Below are 19,430 nucleotides of genomic sequence, written 5' to 3'. Positions count from 1 at the left end.
GGATCCAAGATGCATCAACAGACAAAGTTTGATGATCATAGGCCTTAAAGTGTCCAAAATATGCCTTCTAATCAATTTGAAAACAAATCCCCGCAAAATTTAAAAAGTAGGTCATCGTGACCTACTTTTGAGTTAATATGATGTGAAATTGTAAGATGCATCAACTTACAGGATTTGATGATCCTAGTCCTTATAGTAAGAAAAATATACACGTTTTTATTAAATGTAAATTTAGGTCAACTTTGAAGTGACCTTGAGACCACGCTCTTTGCCCTAGGGTCATGCCTTGAACAATTTTCAATCTTCAACATATCCTGATCCTTGTACAGTGCAGGGAACTAATTTTGTTACAAAAACCAGCATCAAAATCAGCATAAGTAGCATCAGGATAGAACTAGCATCAGCATCAGCATTTAAAAAAACAGCATTACTTGGATCAGCATCAGCAAGCAAAGGATAGAACTAGCATTGACCTAATTAAAAACCAGCATTGACCTACTTAAAACCAGGATTATGCTGGTTTACTAATTTTACGGATTCGTTTTTCACAAAAAGATACGCTACAACTAATATTATTATTTTTGGCAAGGAATTCACCTATACATGTCTGTAAAATTCCTTACGATATAATTAAAATATGAAATGATATTTCAAATGATTATATTTTGTGAAAAAATCATAATTCGGCGTTATTTATACCGGAGTCAGCTGATTGCGTTGACCCGTCTGGGCGCCATTATTGTACAGGGCGGCGTGGTGTACGGTTGACTAATGAAGATGGATAACAAGGTACGTAATATTATAATTATTGTCTTTTACACTATTAATTATTGGCTGTGATCAAATTGTATATAGCATTTATAAAAGTGTGGTTTACACACTGTAGCCCACTGTAGTGTAGAGACGGTAGTTATTTTTTATAACTCGAATTTCCTTGGTCGTACATGTGCAGTGATTGCAAGGGTACTAGTACTACTATATTGTATTGCCAAGATAAATTTGACAAATGTCTTGAACATGAATGTATCGTAGTTAGGATTTTTTGTGTAGGTGTACATGATAGAATATTTGGTGATAACAAAACAGTATTAGAATTCATTACAAGATACATGTAGCAGCGAACACAAAATCGAAAATCGTCATGCTGACATTTTTCAAGAGCTCAATTACAAAAATTCTGAATACATGTAATTGTTTTAGTATGTTATTTCCGAAACTTAATAGTTTTTAAGCCAAGTTTTCTGGCAACAACTTAGCTGTAACTTATACAACACCCTGAGGCCAATTTCAATATTACTGAAAAATTGAAAATCATAGATTATGAAAATTTTACCTACATGTAAATGTATCCCTATCACAATTGCCCCCCCCCCCCCCCCTTTAGAAATTTTAATGAAGACAATAATTTACAGTATCAATTTATGAAGAGGAATCAGTGTTATGGACTTCATAGAATAAAGTACATGTATGTAATAGTATCAATTAATTTTTTGTTGCCTGTTAAAATGTTCAGAATGCTTAAATTGTTTATATCAAAGTTATTAATTGTGAAATGCTTTGTAGACTTCTGAATTGTCAGAATTAATTCCTAAAGATGGATTACACTGTACCCTGTCTGCAGAAAATTGCTAGGTCTAAAAAAAAAGTTTTGGGCATGAACCTTTCTAACATATATTATGATAATTAAGGTCATTGGCAAGGCAGGGTTTCTGTAGAAAAAAAAGGTTTCAAGATCTAATTCATTTATTTATTTCACTATTCACACCATTTGTACATCAGTGGTACATGTTTAGGTACAATATAAATAAATGTTGTTTCACTTGTTTTTGATTGTGGAAAAAGAAAAAGAAAGCAAATATGTATTAGACAGGTTGTAAATTTATGAATTATGATACACGATGTAGCATAAATGAGAGGCATAACATATGTGCAAAGAATAGCAATATAAACATACAATGAATAAAAAATTTATATTGTGCGGAGGGTAGAAATATTTAGATTATGAAGGAATCAATGATCGATTTATTTTAAATATAAATCATAATGAAAAATATACAATATTACCGGTTTTTTTAAGAATTTAAATTTTAAATTTAAATATTGATTAATTTCACAAAACTTGAGTTATTTAAAAATTTTTATAACAAAAAACATCTGTGGTTTGTAATTGATTGTTTAATGTATAATGCAAAAGTTCAATGTTTTACACTCTAAAATGAAATGAAATAAAGATTCTTTTTCTTTTTTTTTTTATATTAACACATCTGTCAAACTTTTTGAATTTTTCACAAGTGTTACTTAGTCATTATATAGCTACAAAAAATGTTACATTACTGCTACATATTTTAAAAAGTATACATTAACACTACATTCACTAGAGATGGTTTTCCTTTGACAAATTTTGCCTTTATTTCACTCACACCAACATCAGCCGTACATCAGTGATATATATAAATTCTCTTTGTAGAAACCAATTTTAAAAATTTATGCATGCATAAATATATGTGCAAAGAATAGCAATAAAATACAATGATTATGAAAAAAGAATTTTAAAAAAAGGAGAGAGGGTTTAACATTAATTAATAGAGGCTTTATAAAATAAATATACAAATATACAAAGGTTTTTTAAGATTTTAAATTGTCATCGACATACATGTAATTTCACAAAACTTGAGTGTACAGTAATCAGTATAACAAATTGAACTTGGTATCCGAATTTTTCATCTGAACGAAATTTTAAATATTATTTTGTCTTAATTAACTGGTGATTCAGAGATGTCCTAAAACATGGCTGCCATGTGTCCGGATAATACCACTGTATTTGGTGTTTTACAACATCTGGGGTGTACATGAAAAAGATTCTTTCTGATACTATTCAATGTTTTACACTCTAAAATGAAATGAAATACATATTAGTTTTTTTGTGTTATAATTACTGCTACTTTTTGAACTTTTCATTTTAAGTGTTACTTAGTCATTCCTAGCTACAAAAAATATTACATGACTGCTACATCAGTCAGGGGTGTGACTGAAATCCATCATTTTTAAAAACGATGGATAATCGTCATTTCTTCTAAGTATATAATGTACATGATCTTCTGATTTTTGTAAATATGACGTCTTTTCATCATATTTTTATTCCCAAGTCAATTTTCCCAACCCATTTACTACAGTAATTAGATATAGTACACTATCCTGCCATAGACCCTTGTGTAGAGAAACATCTTGACAAGTAATTGAAACCAAAATAATTTAGTGCGTCCCGTAAACCGAGATAATGAAGTTAGATGTAACAATTTGATAAAAAATGATGAAATACAGTCATTTTTAATATCAGAGGTAACTCTATTTCTAAAATAAATTTCAAAATAGAAATGACTGTTTTTCATCATTTTTCTAAAAAAAGATGAATTTCCATCATTATTAAAAATCAATTTAATGACTAGAAATCATCATTTTTAAAAATGATGGATTTCAATCACACCCCTGACTGTACATATTTTAAAAAGTATACATTACCACTACATTCCCTATAGATGGTTTTCCTTTGACAAATTATGCCTAGGAGTTATTCCCCTTAGCCGCTATCAGTGAATTTTCTCTTTGAGCAACCAATTTTAAACATGCATGCCATGAATATATGGGGGGATGTTTACAGTCTCAAATTTATTAATTAATAGAGGCTTTAAAAAACTTATTTTTGTAAGAAAAACAGAGTTAGCTTTACCTCAGTAATCAGTATAACAAATTGAACTTGGTTGAATATTGAAGGAATCTGGGAAGTATACAACATGGCACCATGGGGAATAATTTCATGATTTATTTCACTTTTTGGTTAACCAGCTACCAATGGTTTTAAAGATTGATGTAAAGTACAACTTGAGCAAGATTTTTTATGAGCCCAAATCTATAGATTCGGGGCATATATAGTTTTAGTTCTGTCTGTCTTCTTGTCTGTCTGTTGTCAACTGTGACCTTGCATAACTTTGGAAAGATATTTATTTATATGCTTAATCCACTAATTGAGCTTTTTTCAATGACCTAGATGTTACATGTAAAAATTTAGATTTTTCAACTTTCCAATTAATTTTGAACCATAGGAGATAGAGTCATCATATTTGGTATACACACTCCGATAATTAAACTCTTTCAAATAATGCCAAGGTCAATGAAAGGTTATTGAAAATACTCATAAAAATATACTTGAATCCATATGATCCCCGAAGTAATCTAATTTTACCCACAGATTTTCATTAACGTTAATCATATTATATAGGGAGAATTGTGAAATCTCCAATATTTATGCAGAAAAAGTTAATATGAATATCAGTTATGCATTTTTACAAACTGATCAACAAATATATTTGCATTAAGTATTCAGGCACTCTGAGAAAATTTCATGATTTATTTCACTTATTTGGTATTCTATGTCTTCTGTTTCCTTCAAGTATTCTAAAATACAAAGTGTAAACATGGTAAAAGGCTTTCGTTAGATTGCAGGATATCACCGCTGCATTGCATAGCATTTTGGACATATTTTTAAATTTATTAATTTCCGACATTTTTTTTGTTTACATTTCAGATATAATTTTTTTTTCATTTCCGAAATTTGCCTATGGGGCAATTCAATGTTTTCTAAGTAAAAGAAAATGTAAATTTAAAATTATTTATACCAAAATATTAATAATAAAAAACATCTATGCATACATTTAGTACTAAGTCTTGGTGAAAGAGTTTGATGAGCAGTTAACTTTGTCACCATATCGAATGTGCACTAATTGAAATGTCCGTGACATCGCCATTCTTATGTCCAAGTCACTGATAGATATACAAAATTTCAATAATTTATTCATGATTTATTCCTTTAAATTTCCCATTAGTAAAGTAATAAAATCTGTTACTTTAGGAACTAGATATGTATTTGAAAAATGTTGGAAATGAAAAGTTTATAATTACCAAAAATTCTGGAAATGTAATGTGGCTGATATCACAAATCCCTTCAATTTTATATCATGCCAATTAGCATTGGAATCTAAGGCTCAATTCAAGAAAATCTTATTTCTCTAAAAATATTATTTTTTCCTTTCATAGGGTACATATATAAACTTTTTATAACACCTTTTCTATGACTTTCAAAAATTCAAAGATGAAGGCCCGAAAAGTTTTAATATATAACATTTTCTTAACATTATTTTTTTAAATATTAATTTTTATGTTATGTTTTATAAATTTTTTTAAATACAAAGTCACATACATATATCGGCAAAACTTGACCAGGTCTTTTCCTTGTCTATATTTACGTTTTGTTATAAATCATTCTAAAACTTGCTCATGCCAGTGATGATATCGAGATGTGTTACTGTTAATTTTTCTTATCTGCCTTCCCTAATTTTACTGACAAATATATCTCTTCCTATACACATTTAAACTGCTTCTATTGCCAATTTTTCTTTATTTTTTCACATGGCTCTTTTGCTAAAAATAGCGACATGCAACTTTTAATACAGACGGCAGCTAACTCTTAAATTTTAATCCAAATTCTTTCTGAATAAAAAATACATGAAAATACTTTTAACACTCAAAAATCAAAATAAAAAACATAGGGGTGGGCATTTTTAAGAGGGTTCAGCAGGTGGGATGAATTTTCTCTAAAGATTAAATTTATCTGGCTTTAGCTAAAAATATTATTTTTTACATTCATAGGGTACATTTATATATTATAAACTTTTTATAACACCTTTTCTATGACTTTCAAAAATTCAAAGATGAAAAAATGAAAATTGTGGCATGAAAAAATTTTTTTCAGGCTTTTAGTAATAATGATGATTTTTTAATTAAATATTAATTTTTTTTAAAATTTTATCCTAAAAACTGAAAAATCAGATATCCTTAAAGCCATCAGTAAAAATATATCTGCTTTACATACTTTAAATAATTTTTCAAGGTTGGAATTTTCTTTTTTGTCATGGTTTTGTTTTATATAATGTATGTCAGATATTTAAAAATAAATAACAGTCAAAATAACTCAAACAAGTTATTATAAAAAAAATTAATAAACCGGCTATAAAAAATAATGATTTTAACAAAAAGATGAAACAAATTTTATTTTTCAAAGAACAGAATATTCTTGTGTATAGTGTAGCAAATAAACTCAACTCTTTGAACACTGAAAGTTCCCAATATACATGATATGTGTATATATACACAAGCGCTAACCATGGACAGGTGTTCAGTGCTAGTTGTACACATGTACAGGTATACACACACTGTCCTTTGAACTTCTCCTTCAGTAGTCCACTAATTAGGGTCTATTGTTTAAAGTAAATTCCAAATTATCATAGCTAGAATGAACATCAAAGAAAACAGAAGCAGATCATCAATTTAGAATGCAAAAAAGAAAATAATAATTATTCCCCAGTTGAAGATTATCATTTATACCAAATTTTACAAATAAATGACACTAAACCTGTTAAAATAACCCAATTGTACAATGTCACATCTTATTTACTTGTTTCAGTAGTCCTTAATTATCTTAGCCATCTGAATTAAACGTCTTTGGCATTGCACCAAAAACACAAGAGTTTTTAAGTATTAATTGAATTTTTTTTCTGAATATTGGTGAATTTTTAAGAATTTGTACAGATGGCCTAAAAAATACCCACAAATCTCTGCAAAATACATTAATTTAAGAATATCCGATCCTCAGCCAGGAAGGATAACTCCAAAAATTTATAATTAATTTGAAATGCATCAAAATTAGGCTTGAAAATGAAATTTTTTTATGCAACAATTTGAATTGTATTCATCTTTATAAAATACAAGGTCTTTGGATTTCTTATTAAAGATATAATTAAAGTTGACATTTGTACGCTACCAAAGGAGAAAAAATTAATGCAGTTTTAGAGAAATTAGATCTTCTTGAATCCAGCCTTAGATACCAGTGCTTATTAGCATGATATGAATGAGAAGTTATATGCGGTACATGTCCTGCATTGACAGTAAAAGCCTTTTATACTATGTAGTATAGAATATATGACAGGAAGTTCAAACAGAAGACAAAAATTACCAAATAAGTATAATATTCATGACAATTTATCTACCGTAAATGCTTAAATACCTGTTTTTTTTTTTTTTACCTAAAATATATTTGTTGATCAATTTTCAATTAGAAAATGCATTGCTGATGTTGAAATTCGCTTTTTGTGCAAAAATAATGGAGATTTGTCAATTTTCCCTATATGATATGATTAACTTAAATCTATATCTGTAAAGAAATACTGTGGATGAATATATATAACTTTGTGAATTCAGATACACTTTCATGAGTATTTTTGATTACTTATCTGCTAATTTAATAAACCTTAGGATCCGACTACCATAAGTATAAATACTTTAATAATTAAGGTTTAGCAGCAAACTTCAAATATTAATGTTTTTAATCGGGAGTGATTAGAAGAGTTATCTGAAGAAGAAAATGCTTTCCCTTTCCTAAATATTAAAAAAAAAGCTTAACCCAAAACTTTTGAAATTTTGTGGAAACAATACAATTTTTCTTTTGATTTCTCAATTTTCTCCACCAGATGCCTATTGAAATTTTCAGAGAGAAATTTTTCCCTCTTCATATTATACACATGTAACAACAATATTATTTATCCTGATTCCTATGAACAAATGTTTATATCTTAAATATGAATTATTATACATTTAGTATGTATTTTTCTTTAAAGAATTAACCAAAACAATTGAAATAATTCTTTGTTCATTCAGAAACAAGTGAATAAATAATATTCAGAATGGAGTTTTTCAAAACATGTAAGATGACCTATTTCCATCATACATGTACCCATAGCTCTTAATATAAGATTCTTGACTATATATCCATGAACTGACCTCCAACATGATACATCTAGTAATTTATTATAATTTTTCTTAAAACAAATATCATTATGCATTTCAGCTCTTATTAGTGAAATCCTAAATGAAATTCTTACTAAATCTATAATTTTATTGTGATGTTTCTTTGTGAAGATTTTTGTATCATTTGAAAAATAAAAAAAAAACTATTGAAGTCAACAGGGATTCTCCAATACCCTGTGTAGGACCAAAATGAGCCCTATTCCCAATTTGCAAAACCTCTCTCTTTTTTCCCAAAATTTGACTGCATATGTTCAGTTTTTGAATAAATTAAAAAATACTCTACAACTTAAATTGATCCAATTCATGTAAAAGAGACATGGCCAGGTTTGGAAATTTGAATAAAAATTAATTAACAAATTTTAAGAAACACGAGTGCATTCTGTAAAGCATAATTTTAATTGATCTGTTCTCTGTTTTTTTTTTTTTTAGTTTTGAATAATTAGATAAAAAGAACAATGTTATTCAACTTATTAAGTGTTTTTTTTGAAAAACAATATATGTAATAAGAGTTCCCAACTAGTGATGCAATGTTATTAAATTCCAAATTCCAAGGTCCAGGGCTTTTCCAAAGTTATTTAAAATCAGCTTTGTCAAATATGAAAATTTATATCAGAAAAAAAATTAAAATTTGAAATCTAATTATTTATTCCCAATTTTTTGTTAAACTTGGTAAAGCTCACTGGTGTGTCAATTAAAGTAATTTGATTGGTTAATTTTCTTGATGTATCTTTGCCCTGATTGGTTAAACCAAAATTCTGAAGACAAACTTAGTGTATATATAAATGTAGCAAGGGGACCTTCAGGTACAATCCCACCTGTGTGAGTTAAATTAGTACTGAATTTTATTGTGTTATGTGATATATCAGAATGGCAGTTTCAGACAAACCTGGTAAGTCACTTTTTTTCAAATTAAGGCCATCCTTAAAAAATTGTTTGTTTGGAATTGCTGCATGAAAATTTTCAGGCACATGCAGTAGGGAGGAAAGTTTTTTTTTTTTTAATTGAAGAAAATTTTTCGATTTCTGATAAAAATCTTAGTAAACAGTAAATAACTTTTCGGACTTTAAAAAACTATCTACCATTAACAAAAAAAAAACTAATTTTAGATAGAGCTGAAACATTATATCAGTGTTTTGTATGGCGCAAGTGATACATGTACAATGGGCCAGCATGTGATACATGTAAAATGCCCCCCCCCCCCCCCCAAAAAAAAATGATTAAATAAAACAAAAATCTTCCAAATTTTAATAAAGCTTTTTCAGGAGGGGGCATTTAAGTGAGGTGGGAGGCAATTCCAAGCAATCTACAATTTTATTTTGGCCTTATTTAATAGCTTGGCTCTAGTGAGCTTTTCTGATCATATTTTGTCAGGCGTCTCTCTGGTGGTTCGGCTGTCTGTCTGTAAACTTGTTATATTTTTGACTTCTTCCCAATAACCACTGGGCCAATTTCAATCAAAGTTGCCACAAAGCAAAAGTATTCTGAAAGGGATTCAAGTTTGGTAAAATGAAGGGCCTCATCTTATTCTAAAGTGAGATAATTAAAAATTAGTAAAAAACAAGATGTGTTTGTGAAACACTGTGCCCCCGGCGGCAACAAAGTTCGAAAAAGCTATTCTTAACATAAAGGTTACAGTCAAGGTCACAAGGTCATTGACCTGGGTGTTGTTTGAAAACACTTAAATAATGAAGGAGAAATACCAAATATAAAGTCTTTTTCTCCCATGGTTCAAAAGTTATACCGAAAGTTCGAAAAATCTATTTTTAGCATATAAGTCACAGTCAAGGTCAAAAGGTCATTGTCCTTTGTGTCAGTTGAAAGTGCTCACTTAGTGGAGTATGCATTTCAAATATGATGTCTCTATCTCGATCTGTTCAAAAGTTATTGCGAAGGTTAAAGTTGATAACAAATAGAATAAAAGTAGGTCAAACTCCAAGGTCAAGGTCAAGAGGTCAAATTTGGTGGTACCCAAAGAAAGGTCATGTCACAAGTAACACACCTATGAATTATGAAAGCCATAGCCCCAACCACTCAATAGTTATGGGCTAGGTTAAAGTTGGGGGGGGGGACAAACAAACAAACAAACAGACAGGAAAAAAAAACAATATACCTCCAATCTTTCGATCCGGGGGCATAATTAATGTAATCTTTTAAAAATCTTCTACTTAAGAACCAGGTGGCTAGGAAAGATGAAACTTGACTGTATGAAAACATCCTTTGGTAATGCAGTTTCAAGTTTGTTCAAATCATGAACCCCAGGGGTAGGATGGGGCCACGATTTATGATCAAAGATTTACTTACGAATATAGAGGAAAAATCTTTAAGGTGTTCTCAAGAACCAGGAAAGTGTAACTTATATGGAAACATTCTCATTTTAGTAGTGTAGATTCAAGTTTGTTCAAATCGTTACCCTCGGGTTGAGCGGGGCCACAACTGATGATCAAAGACTTACATAGGAGTATATGGTCATATCTTTATCATGTTTATTGAAACATCCTCACGTAGTGTTGATTCAAATTTGTTCAAGTAATGAAGAAAGGGGTTGGGGTGGGGGATCGGGGGGCTGCAATTGACGACGAAAGTTTTACTTAGAAATCAAGGAATTTTTCTCCCCAAATAACAGGAAAGTCTTGTTAAATCATACATGTAATGATATGAAGGCATCATCAGGTAGTACAAAGTCACGCTGCTTCAAATGAGGGTCCCTAGAGGTAGGACTGGGCCACAATAAAGTGGGAAGGGACAAGTGAATAAATAGGAAAGAATCATCTGCTCAAAAATAGCAAAGGCATTTGTTAGATTTATAATATGGAAGCATCCTCAGGTTGTATCAATTACCAGTCCTCCCACTTCTCAATACAGAAGTATTTTTGCCTTTTTTTCAAACCAATGTGCTCAAGTGAGCCATATTGGCCATGGCTCTCTTGTCATTGATAGAGTGTACTCTGTAAACATAAGGTTGTATGGGGGAAACCTGTTTTCGGGTATACTTTTTTGTCCCCCGCTTTCGCGAAAGGGAGGGGACATTAAATCTCATTCGTCTGTCAGTCTGTCCGTCGGTCGGTCAGTCTGTCCGTCCGTCACAAAAACTTTAACCTTGCCCATATCTTTTGATTTAGTGGAGCTATAATTTTCATATTTCATATGTGTATTCTTTGTGATAAGACCTTTCTTTGGGTATGAAAGTTTTACATAGAAATACATAGAACAAATCTTGAAAAATCTATTTCTCAAGACCCACAGGGCCAGGAAAGCTGAAACTTATGTGGAAGCATCATTGGGTAGTGTAGATATTAAATTATTAAAATCATGACCCCAGGGGGTAGAGCGGGGCCACATTGGGAATTCCAAGTTTTACATAGAAATGTATAGAACAAATATTTAAAAATATTCTCTTTAAGAACCACAGTGCCAGGAAAGCTTAAATTATATGGAAGCATCCTGGGGTAGTCTAGATCCGAAAGTTTTAAAATCATAAAAGGGAGGGGGTAGTGGGCATGAAAGGTATAGCAAGGGGGGAATCTGGTAAAGAACTGTATCACCCAAGTTACTCAGGTGAGCGATGTGGCCCATGGGCCTCTTGTTTGTGCTTTTGAAGTAGTTAAAGTTTCACTTAATGTTAATCAGGACAAAAATTGCACTGTTAACCAATTATTTCTATGAGCATATGATGTAACACTAGACATTATTTTATATGTTCTTTAAATTATTTCTTGTCAAAAAATTTTTTGAAATTAGAATACATTTAAAATACAGAGAATACCAATATTACGGCCCTTTTTTGCAATTTTCTATGCACCAAGGTGGTTCATTGACAGACTAAAGAAAAATACAGATAACTTATTATACATGTAAGTCTATTTATCAACTTGATGCACATATCTATAAGATTAATAGTGTACAATTAACATCTAAAATATTAAAAACTAAACAAAATCTTAAACATTAATGAAAATTAGCAAAATTTCCAAGTTGCACCATTTTTGTTATTTTGAATTTAATGCCAAAAGATCTCATTTCAATAAGGTATTTATTAGATGTATAACAAGCATTGTTCAAGAATGCAATTTTACTTTATATTTCCTCATCTTTAATGTTTGGAAGATTAAATTCCAAAGTTACATAAAGTTTTTTCCAGGCATATTTGCAAAAAGTAGGATTTTCAAATCATACCCCCGTTGTTTTAAACAGTGAAGGGTGTGTAATACCATAGAAGAATTCCGTGAAATAAACTCATTTTCAGACTTTAATTTTACTTTAGATGAACAAAAATAACATAGACTCTTCATAATAAAAGATTTTTTTTTTCAAAAGTTACAATGAACTAGTAAAATTTACAGATTAAAATGTGTTACTCAATGTTAGTTGTGTATTTCTTATAAAAAACAATTTTATTTTTTTTAATTAAAAAAAGAAGAGTGTCACTGGGTTACAAATTACTTTGATAAGAAATTACTTTAATCACATTTTTTACAAAAATAAAATACATAAAATATTATTTTCCAGGATATTTGTGAACAATTAAGCATTTACTACATGTACCCCTACCTGCAATTTTAGTATCCGTTTGCTGATACACAACTTTTCATTCTCAACACCGTTCGTATGATTATGCCATACAATGTTCTTATATATTGATAAGTCTAGAGTATAAAGCAACATAAATAAATTCTTAACAATGTCCTTGACCTTTTATCTTTGACAAAAAAATCCATATTTATACAAGAACAAGTCTGGGAGATAAAAAAAATATACATGTAATCTTGTTATTATGTTATCTGAAAAAATATGGAATTTTTTTATTCATATGTACAGGGAATTGCGAAAATCATGAAAATAAAATCAAACTAAAATATAAATATTTATTAATATTTATTATGATAATACCACCCTCCCCAACGAATTCTTCTCTATAAAATAAATAACTATAGATTTGAAAACCAAATGGTTTTCCCTATTTTGAAAAAAAAAGCTAAAAGTAAAAATAATTTAGTTCTGAATAATTTATTCCTGTCTCAAGATGGGACGTATTATGTTATAGGCTTCATGTCAGTGTCCGTCTGTCCATTCCTGTCTGACTCATAACTAGAATACTATTAGGCCTAGGATTGTCAAACTTTGTCAACTGATACTTCTTGGGAAGACGGTGTGTAGCGCATGAAAAGTAGGTTGCGTTGACCTTTAATAAAGATGCCATAGCCAAATATGGAAAAATCCTGTCCGGCTCATAAGTAGAAAACTATTAGACCTTGGCAAAAGTATACATCTATTGTAGAAGGTGCATCACGGCCTATTTCAAGGTCACTGTGAATTTTAATTAAAGAGAAATTTTGTAAAAAAGAAAAAAAATTAATCTTTTAAATTCTAAATTTCATTATCCTAAAAAATGTAAAAAATTATAGTTGTATCCTTATTAAAAGATGTTAAATTGAGTAAAAAACTTATTTTTTCATTATATACTTTACAGCAATCTGTAACAAATGTTTATGTCTCTGACCTTTAATAAAGATGCTATAGCCAAATATGGAAAAATCCTGTCCGGCTCATAACTAGAAAACTATGAGACCTAGAGCTTTCAAACTTGGCAAAAGTATACAGCTAAAGTAGAAGGTGTGTCGTGGCCTATTTCAAGGTCACTGTGACCTTTGATTTAAATAATTATTTTTTTTAAAACTAAGTCTTTAATTTTAAACTTCATAATCGTAAAAATTGTAAAAATATAGTTGTATCCTTATTTAAAAATGTTAAATTAAGTAAAAACTTATTTTTTCATTGTATACTTTACAGCAATCTGTAAATGTTTATGCTTTGAGAGGAATTCAGTTTGTCCCATAGGCATGATTATCAAGCACTGGTCAAGAAAAATTTTGATAGCAGAAACTTGTATGTCAAATTAGAGAGAAATTAATGAGTTTATTGTCAGGAGCTTTGAGCGTCCCTAGATCTTATGCAGAGTTATCTTTTGGGAGTTAGGCAAAAAGATATGGCCTCATAGTTGCTTGTGTTAATTTAGAGTTCTTGATGGGAATAGCTAGAAGACACCCTTGATGGCTAGTCCAGATAAAGATCTTTCAATTGGTGTAATTAATCAAAACAAATTGATGTTTAGTGTGCATGTATGATTAAAACTAAATTAGTATTGTACATAATGATTAAAACTAATTATACATGTACATTGAAAAAAAAAATTATAATTCAATTTTTATACACATTTGCAACACTTAAAATTTTATAGTCTGAAGAATAATTTACGTTTGATTTTTTTTCATTAGACTGTAACATTTCCATTATTTCGTAAAATATGCAATAAACAATTTAAAGCTGCAGATGGATATTTGTTATGCTCCAACACACCAGTTTAGAATTTTATGATGTATTAAATTATTTATTATAATCAATCCCTACACTGTAAAGTCCCTTAGAGATGTATTATAAGAAATGGAAATTAGATAATTGAAAATTGTGTCACTCTGTTAAACAAGGCTAACTGATTTTCTTTCATCCTAACCAATTCATGATTATTGAACAATGTTTGACGGGTGTATCATGCTGTGGCGGGGGCTTATTTATTTATTAATTTCCTCTCTGTTACAGTTATTTTATGAACCTTAATGAACCAGGAAGATTTTTTTTTCCACTTGGTCACAACCTTAATTAGTACACAGTCTGTACTTATTCAACAAGAAACATCTTTTATGTTCATGGTTTCGCACAGAAAATAATTTTTTTTTTCATCAGAGAAAAATTGGGATTTTTTTTTATTGCAGGGAAATTTTTTTATGCAAACAAATGTACACGATTGAACACATGAACCAATCTAGAGCTGTAGTCGCTGTCTATTTTATGATTAAATGTAGATGCAAACTTCGTAACATTATATGTAAATGTTTCTTTACTATGTTCAGTGAAAAACAACTAGAAATAACAAAAATCTGTTAATAAATTACATAGTTCTGTCAAAGAAATAAAACTTAACCTCATTTTCTTCACACATCAAAAGATGCGTGCTATTTTTAGAACTTAAAAAAAACCCAAGTATGTATTTTCTATGAAAAGAACGATTATGAAGCAATTTGTCTAAAAAAAAACTACCGAATCATGCTTTGCAATAAGAAAAAAAAAGTATTTTTGTAAATTTTCTACATTCAAACAAGTTTTATAAATGTATTACAATGTATGCATCTTTTACCATTGGCACAAGTTTGTACAAGGTTACTAGGCTCATCAGTAAAAAAAAACTTTTGAAGGAATAATTTTAAGCAAATGAGAAATGATTTTAAGGAAGGTCCAGATCTTGATTTAATTTCACCACTTTCTGATTATCACTTGTCTTTTGAAATAGAATCTTTTTGGACGTTTGAAAATAATTTAGCAAATATACATTTGTTTGTAGTAGCATTTTGCATATAAAATAAATACTTGAGTTTCGAGATTGTCATTCTCCTAGGATAGAGACGCAAACAGTATCCATTTCAGAATGGAAGTGGGACAGGTTGTTTCCGTATACAAACATGCATAAATAAATGAATGATGTTTACGGCATTTAAAATTTATTTAATGTTATAGAAAGAATGGTACATTTAATGATTTTATCAAGCTTAACTATATTTATTTACAAATCTACTTTCAATAATAGGGTACATGTTCTTGAAAAGCAGAAAACGAAAGAGACGTTGTTGTATTATTGTGTAATATTTTTCTTTAATTGAAATATTTTTTTTTTTCAGTAAAATTGTATTCTAGCGCCTCAATATTGCATAGATCTTCTGCATAGTATTCTTTCTAATTGCTTCCAAGTACTGTCACTTCCACAATAAAACCCCATTGTAATCTTTTTCTCATAACGTACAAGTGATTTCATATTAGAGGGAAAAATTTCTCTTTTGGACAAATGGTAGTAAAAAGTGACACCGGCACCTATGTTTTGTTAATGTCCATATATATATATTCATAACTTCATGTGTTTGTACGTCTCAATATTGCTTTAAATAGGGATACTGGAACATTCTTACATGTTTGGGATCTTTAAAGGCAGTTTTTTTTTAATTTCACTTGAATTAAAGGTCACGGTGACCTTGAAATACATGAGACACTCTGCCTCCCAAGATACATAAACTTGTGAAGTTTGATGATTGCAAGTCTAATAGTTTTCCAAACAAAAAAAGGAAACAAACCTGTAAAATGCAGAAAAATCATCCAATCAAGATGAAAATACCATAGGACCTAATCATGTATTTCTGAAAGCTTGTCTATTCCCTAATTTCAAAGTGGGAAAATGAGTCATATAGCATAATTTGGGTGAATTGTTGTAATTTAAAGGAAGGTCAGACAATTTTTAGTGGTTCTCTGATATTTGTTTTATATTTTTAAAAGATTTCTTGAAGTTAAAATATGACCATGATGTCAGTCAAAATTTTAGCAAGAATAACAAAATAACCGCCCCCCCCCCCCCCTTTACGCTATTTTCCAAGAGCCCGGGGCAGCTAATAGGGATTATACTGTAATTTTTATTGTAAAGCATAAGAAATGTAATTTAATCATGTCATGTTATATATGTTCCATTTCTGTCATGATGGCAGTAGGAACAAATTTGATGGGACAATCGGAGTACATAAAACTATTAATTTTTTTATTGTTGGCCTTAAGGATGTTCATATCTAAGAATGAAAAGGGTAGAACTTTATAATTTAACATAAGATGTTCCAAAAGGTAGTTTCCAAAAAATCTTTGTTTAATACACATAAAGAAGAGAGCACCGCATATAATATGGTGTCAATCAGCAGCCTAAATGAAGTTGAAAATGCTGTATTTTAAACTTAGTCAATTCTTTGTAGATAAACGTACACACAAGTTTGCGCTTGTGTTGTTTGATTTTGATGGTTACACTGCTGTAGTGGAGTCAAAACGTCTTGAAGGATATGATGGTGTACTGGAACGTTCTGTGAAGTGCAGGATTTATTATGAATGCAAGTTCTATTCTGTGGAAGTTCTGGATTTAACAGGTAAGGGCCATCTATTACTTAGCTGTCAAAAACTTAAGTGTCATTGCATATACACATATCCAAAATCTTATCCATGTTATTTACTTTCAAAAAAGATCATTTTTTTTTGTCAAAATCAGAATTTCCTTCAATCCTCTGTCAATAGTAAACACATTTAGTCTGTCATGGAGTTCAATGCCCACTGAGATAATGTGAATATGATTTAAATTTACTTTTATTTTGAATTCCTATCATAACTTCTGTGAGAATTAAACCATTTTCTTTTGAATTACATCATGAAAAACACATATCACATATATTGTAGTAAATTCTTAAATTTATTCGGACTGATAGAATATGTTTTGGACTGGTAAAACACATTAATTTAAGGACATTGGCAAGGTTCCTGGCTTTAGTATAGAATTTTTGAAGAATTCATGATCAGGTGTAATGGTATGAAACATTTTATATTCTGGTATATTTAACCCACCAAGCCACCTTCCCTTTTAAGATTTTGTCAAATCAATGTTTTTACAGTTCTCAATGCATTTCCTATGTAAAATGTTCATAAAAAGTACCTACATAATTTTTTACCATAAATTTTTTCCAAAACCCATTTATTTCAGAATGTTTATGTAATATATACATTATTGTATCCTCATTTTGAATGATATCTATAGATACCATGACTGAAAATGTAAATTTAGAAACATGACACATATCTGCCAACACTGTTCCTTATTTTAGAGTTACTTATAATGGCTTAAATTATAATAGTGGTTATGGGATGTGTGCAATTTATAGAAATTTTACAAACGTATACTTCAATTTTACTTAGATGAGATTTTAAGGAAAATTTTTATATTGATATTTTAATTTTCACCAAAAAATAAGATCGTAGTAACACGCACTGTGAGACTCGAACTCACAATCACTTTGTCTTCAATCCATCAATCATATCACAACTCCACCAAATCTTGGTAATCAAGTGGATTGAATTAAGACAGATTTTTGAATTTTGAAATAATTTTAGAAGAAAAATTAAATACATATTTTCAACATTTTCAATATGAAGACAACCTTTAACCAGAAATATCTAAACATAATGAAGTGCAGTCATACCCAAATAAAATTATTCAGAAGTTGTTTTTCTGGTTAAGGTCAGACGACACATTCCTCAAATATGTGTTGTGTATTGCTTCGTTTATATAAAAAATAGTCATATTTGTCATTCTCTTCTGATTTCTACATTTTTTTCAAAATGTTTTTAAGTATAAGTACACCAAAATGGTGATATTGGCATTACCCATAAGGAATATTTAAGAAATATGACCCTGTGGTGTCTTGTCCAAATGCCTGGTAAGGTACTCTAATTTTTTTTTTAGGAAACTTGTTTAGGTACCAACACTTCAATGACAAATTTCTAGGAAAAATTATATATTTTTTAGAAACGTTTCATCTGACCTTAAGGGTGGTTTTTAGCTACAGTTTGTCATTGTTTAGGGGGGAACCTCAGTATTTACTATATTCTCCATATAAACTGAACGATTTTTATAACTATCATATGAGGGATCTATTAATAATTGGGTATTATTTTTGTGTGAGTTGCTTAAGACTCGTATAAACTAACATTGTAAGACAAAATTTTGGTTAAACAATGTTTTTAAAATCACTACTAGAGTAGGTTAAAGTGATGATCAAATGCGCCATGGCTCTTTTACAGGTTTTTAAATGTACAAATATAGTAAGAATTAGCAGCACATGAAAAATTCCCATTATACAATATTGGCAGACAAAATCTTTTAACAATTTGTTATCATCTTTAAGCGTGAGGAAGACTTGGTACTTAAACTAAAAAGTCAATATCTATATGTAGTATTTATATACCTTAGAAACAGAGGAAGATGCAAATCGAAGAGATACCCAGTGGGGGAGATCTCATCGGGCCAGAACAATTGGAAGGGAAAGGGATAGCAGGGAGGAAGAGAATTCTCGACACACGAAATATGGTGGATACCTTAATGTTTGGCCAGATGATGCTGTTTTAGAGGTGTGCATTTCTTGTTTGGTTATAAAATTTTCCTTGTAAAATGACTGATACATAAACATGCTTAAAAATATATACAAGATGATTCTAGCAGTATAGCCTTTACATTAAAATATATTGGAATAATTCTTTTTAGTACATTTATTTAAAAAAAAATCATTTTCTATGGTCCATTTCTTAGATGAAAAAAGAAAACTCTATTCATTTCTCTTTCGTAGCTTGAATCTGAAAGCAATAACTCAGTATGCAGTGACAGTGGAGTTGATGCAAGAACTGAAAAGGTACCTGAAATATGAGTATATTAAAGAAAACGGAAAAGTTCTCAAGTATTTATGTGTAATGTAATTGATGAAAAGTACTTCTGAAAGAAAGTATATTATTTGTATTTTACTAATTTTTCTTCACTATTCTTGATAATGGAAAGAGTACTTCTTATAGAGCAACTTAGAAGCCCTATTAACCTCCTCTGTCCTCATAAGCACCCC

General features: G+C 29.8%; 1 long non-coding RNA gene across 1 annotated transcript; it reads left to right on the top strand.

Annotated features, from left to right (window-relative positions):
- The first annotated feature begins 731 nt into the window (after positions 1–731).
- Positions 732–19,227, top strand: LOC134278270 (uncharacterized). Its single transcript, XR_009994404.1, has 4 exons — positions 732–789; positions 16,752–16,919; positions 18,791–18,948; positions 19,164–19,227. It is a non-coding gene; the product is annotated as an uncharacterized LOC134278270 (long non-coding RNA).
- Positions 19,228–19,430: the final 203 nt, after the last annotated feature.

This window comes from Saccostrea cucullata, unplaced genomic scaffold, assembly GCF_032062105.1.
Source record: "Saccostrea cucullata isolate Sc308-1 unplaced genomic scaffold, CSIRO_AGI_Scuc_v1 ctg12099, whole genome shotgun sequence".
In the NCBI taxonomy this organism is placed as follows: Eukaryota; Metazoa; Mollusca; class Bivalvia; order Ostreida; family Ostreidae; genus Saccostrea; species Saccostrea cuccullata.
The sequence above is the reverse complement of the archived record's forward strand: the minus strand, read 5'-3'. Positions and strand labels throughout refer to the sequence as shown.